The sequence below is a fragment of the Triticum aestivum genome, chromosome 6B (assembly GCF_018294505.1).
Source record: "Triticum aestivum cultivar Chinese Spring chromosome 6B, IWGSC CS RefSeq v2.1, whole genome shotgun sequence".
Lineage (NCBI taxonomy): Eukaryota > Viridiplantae > Streptophyta > Magnoliopsida > Poales > Poaceae > Triticum > Triticum aestivum.
In genome coordinates, this window is record NC_057810.1 from 11,904,918 (window position 1) to 11,910,057 (window position 5,140).

General features: G+C 48.1%; 1 pseudogene; it reads right to left on the reverse strand.

Annotated features, from left to right (window-relative positions):
- Nucleotides 1–752: 752 nt before the first annotated feature.
- On the reverse strand, nucleotides 753–891 carry LOC123140399 (uncharacterized; annotated as a pseudogene).
- Nucleotides 892–5,140: the final 4,249 nt, after the last annotated feature.

Consider the following 5,140-nt stretch of genomic DNA (forward strand, 5'->3'; position numbering starts at 1 on the left):
GGTATGGCACTGAGCACGTGCTTCTTGGCGCCTTGTCCCATGTGTTTGACAGGGTATAGGCCTCTCCTATCCCTGCCTTGCAGCAGCACCCTCCTCGTTGCCCGATCCTTTACAAGAAAAGAATAGGGGTGAATTTCAATGAAAGAGTTGTTGTCAATAGCTAGTCGGATTGCAGAGATTAAACTCTTGTCAGCCTCAGGAACATGTAAGACATTTTTGAGAAGAAGATCACGTTCGGGAGTACAAATATGAGATTGACCAATGTGTGCTATAGCCATACCTGACCCACTCACGGTGTGGATTTGATCATCTCCTGTGTACCGATCCCGGATGGTGAGCTTCTCTAGGTCTCCTGTGATATGGTTCGTCGCACCACTGTCCAGGTACCAGTTTCGTGTCAACGCCATACTGAGGAGCCGCCATGTTTGCAGAGCGTTCCTCCCCTCCTTGATAGGAGGAGTCGTAACGCTTCCAGCACTTCCACGCTGGGTGACCAACCTTGCCACAGATCTGGCACGTTGGTTTGGTGACGTTGTTGTTGTAGTTGCCACTGCTGCCGTTGTTTCCTCCTAGGTTGCCACGGTTCGGTGGCTTGGAGAAGGGGCCACGGCCACGATCACCGCCGCCTCCTTGCCTGTTGTTGAAGTCGCGCCCGCGGTCACCGCGGTCACCACCACCGCGACCGCGAACGCGTCCACGTGTCTCCGTGTTTGCCGATGACTGAGAGGACCCGCCGCGTAGATTCATGCGAGTCTTGAAGCTTAGGAGCTGCGACTATAGCTCCGGAACCCCGACAGGCTCAACCCTAGAGCACATGGCGGACACCACGGGGTCGAACTCCTCGTCTAGTCCTGCGAGGATGTGAGAGACGACATCGTCCTCGTCCACCTTCTTCCCTGAAGCAGCTAGTTCATCACAGAGGGTACGGACCTTACCAACATAGTCGGTGATAGTCATGTTGCCCTTCTGGAGATTCGTCAACGTGATCCTGACGTTGATGGTCTGTGCATGGGTATGCGATGCCAGCATGCCCTGCACCGTGTTCCATAACTCTGTTGCGGTGTGGCATGTTGCCACCTGGATGGCCGTCTCGCGGGGCAGCGTGGTCAGCAGGTAAGAGAACACCTGCTGATCGCGCGCGTACCACGCACTGAACGCCGGATTTGGAGCCTTGGACTTGGTCTTGTCGTCGTCGCTGGTGACTTCAATGTTCATCGGGGGCACCACCTGCTCGACGTCGAGGACGGCCGCCATCTGTGCCCCTCAGATAGCCGAGAGCACGGTGGCGCGCCATAGCGCCTCGTTCCCTCTCGTAAGCTTCTCTGTTGCGGTGTGTGCAAACGGATATGAGGGGAAGGAGTTCGCCGAAGATCTTGCCATGGATGAATTCGAGGTAGGCTCTGATACCATGTAAGAAGGAAAGGGATTAAGCGTATGCACCTTGGCAGGGACGCGTGCGTGTTGATATATAGCAAGACATTTACAAGATCGGCAGGTTGTTGCTATTCTTGACCTCTACTCCAAGCTATACTAGAGATAAGATCTTCTAGTCTAACAACCTGCCAAGTACATCTAATGCACACGCAATACACCGTGACACTTGTCACGTTACACAAGACTATTCGTTAACACCTACCGGATACAACTGACTGACGGTGTTGTACAATTGCACCAACGGAGGCAGTTGCTATGAACCTTTATGAGAATGACAGGTCACTCGTCCAAGCAATGAATTCCTTCTGAATGTTTTGCTCTGAACATGCAACTAAGATGTAATTCTGAATTTTTTCCTCCAGGCAGTATGCAAGCAGTAATCGAGTTGTTTCAATACAAAACCTATTCTTCATGCTTTTCTTTGAATACCAATACATTGGAGTTTGTTCTGAAGCTCTACACCCCTTCAACTTCTTACAGTTTACTACTAAGGTTCAATCGTAAATCTAGTACTATTTGTTGCTGTTCCGAAACTACTTCATAACAATGGATATCTGTATATATCAACGAATCTGTTTGATGTACTGATAAGATATGATCATTGTGAAATTTAAGTTGAACAGGTCATAGACGTATGCGAGTATGCATGCCACCATGGATTCTTATGTAGTGGTTCTAATTTAGAAGTGAGCATTAAGTTGAAAGAGGTTTCGAGAGTTTCGATCCAAAGATCTGGCAAAACTCCAGTTCAATTATATTCCAGAAATAGGCAAAAGTAATTGGGTAAGCTCAAACTCGGAAAATTCTAGCCATGCCAAAAGATTCCATGCAAACAACCATACAAGAGGATTTTCACCCACCTAGACCTATCCCCAGCAAGCTTGGCTAATCTGGCATTGTGGTACGATGTAGGAAACTGATGGATGTAACCAGATACTTCTGAAGTGGATGTATACGTTTTGGCCCTAGAAACCCTGCTAAAGAGAATGAAATATGTGATCCATTTGAGGAAGATTCCACACCACAACTAACCCTTCCTTCACCAGTGTGTCTCATGCCCAGTGGTCGGAAACTACTAGAGGTTTGTAGAAGAACAAACCCCAGCAGGATCTCTTCCTGTCTCTGCGCCTCCCATGTCATCCCCGAGATGGTTCTCACTTGCAGAAAAAAGAAGAAGAACATATCGGAGGTGATTCAAGGTCTGCGCAGCACTAAAGGTCCTCTTATAGAGTGTCTACCATGCTTTCAGACCCATATAGTAGACCGATAGCTAGGTTGGATGAATGCTAGAGTACTTTATTGCTAGCTGCAACCCATAGTACCTTTTTATGTTGGGATAGCTCGGCATGTGTATGGACAGATAAAATAGGATCATGTCAGATCGCATGTGGACGGGTAAAAAGCTTCACAATGCCCACTGATGACTATATGCTTGTTCCAGCTGATGCGGTGTCAACAAATCAAAGCTCCAAAACATTACATGCTCACTCCTATTGATGCCGTGTCAAGCAATCAAAGCTCCAAAAGCAATTTTTCGACATAATATGTCTCTTGCCTTGTAGACCGTAATGAAATAATTAGGACGCTACAGAACTGAGTTCTACCACTATATGTATCTTTACGAGGGCCGTCGATGGAGGGGGCTGAGGTGGGCGACCGCCCAGGGCCCCCAATTTTTTGGGGTCCCCTAATCACTATGTATTAGTCTATTAGGTGTAGGTTTTAAATCAGGAAAAATAAAGCTCATGAGCACATTCGCCCAAATTAGCACATATAATAGGCCTCCATTTTAATTGACCAATTCCACCTAGCAAAGCTAGCCCATGAAGTCCTAGATATATAATCGATCAATCAATCGTTTTTCTGCCCTAGTGCATTGATTGCTAACAGGCCCCAACAACGTCCGTCGGTTTTGCTTTCCCCGACCTCCCACCAGAGACTCCGGCGCCAGATCGTCTACCCGATTGCCTGCTTCGGCATCCATCGATCACCCATGACCTGTCAGGTAATGAGTTTATTCGTTTTGATTAGATTAGGTGGGAAGTGGCCGAACGAGGCTAGGATTAGGATACAGTTAAGTTTGACCTCTGTAGTTCAAGTTTTTTCGGTTGTTGAAAAATCATCATATATGTATTGTGTGATTATTTAGTTTGACCCTGTTGGAAATTTAGGGTCCTATTTTGATTTTCGCCCCAGGGTCCCAAATTCTCGAGACGGCCCTGATCTTTACTGTCTGCGACCAAGATGTGTGCTTTCTCCCGTTTGTATATTTATTTGTATCTTGTGATCTACTTGCATAGTGATGACATGCTTGCTCTACTTGTTCTGTATGGTATTTGACGAATTGGTCTTGTTGCTCACCCTTGCCGAAATCTGTTTCAGTTAGCGATGCGTATGTAGCTCTTGAGGATAAATGTTTTCTGCTACACATGGTTCTAAGAGAATAGAGTTGTCACGGGCTGGGGTTGGATTGGACCAGAGGTTGTAGTCGTGGGAGTTCGGAGGACGAGGGCGAAACTCTCGTCGGCCTATAGTTGGAGAAAGAGGTGAGGAGGGGGCACCGAGGCGCAGGTGCACGAGGCGAGAAGATAGATTATTTTCTGGTTGTTCTCCTTGATCTCATAGGGGTGGCTATAAGTAGCCTATCACAATGACGTGACAGACTCCTGGCTATAATCAGCCTATTACAATGACATGACAGACTCCAACTCTAATTTGGTGTTGGAACGGTAACCTTCTTCGGGACTAAACCTTTCCAACTAAGACCGAGACTCTTTAACCGAAATCTAGGACTCTATAATAAAACTGGGACAGAACTAGGGTGGTGCAGGGCCCTTGCGCCTATAAGTCTGGCCCCACATGACATCGTCCCAAGAAGCAGAAGAGGTAGCCTGTCCCTCCCATTGAATGAGCACTTGCTGTACACCGCGAGCAATACGAGCACACAATGCATGGACAGGAGTTGGATGAACTCGACCCTAAAATAGTGGAGGGAGCATCGGCGGACCTTCAGGAAGCGGACCATGGTATTTCTTCAGTACCCTGACATGGAAGACATTATGAATGCGGGTGCGAGGGAGTAACTCCAGATGGTAAGCAATTGCATCAATTTTAGCGAGGACCTTGAAAGGCCCATAGTATTTTGGTGCCAGTTTGCCTTTTGCGCCTATTCTGAGGAATGCCGCTGGGCGGTGCTGCAGACGACGCCAAGCCCACTCCCCAACATCAAAGGAAAGGGCCCGATGCTTGTCATCATAGTAATGATTGTACTGTTGTGCTGGTTGCAGGAGGCGCTCGCGGACGTCAATTAAGAACTGGTCGCGGTCGATGATCTGCCGTTCTACCGCCTGATTGCGAATTTCACCCCGGAATATAGTCCCGGATAGACGGAGGATCCCATCCATAAACCACCCCGAAAGGTGTCTTTCAACGCTGAATGATATGAAGTGTTGTAGCAGAACTCGGCCCACGACAATCATTGGAGCCACTAGCGTGGGCGATCCCGAGTGATGCAACGAAGGTACATAGTGATGACGCGATTCACTGCCTGCGATTGGCCATCTGACTACATGTGGAAGGCAGAACTCATGTGCAAGCGTGTGCCCGCGGCTGCAAAGAAAGGCTTCCAAACTCCCATGTGAACACCACATCTCTGTCCGAAACGATGGATGTTGGAAAACCATGAAGATGGACGATGTTGGAGAAA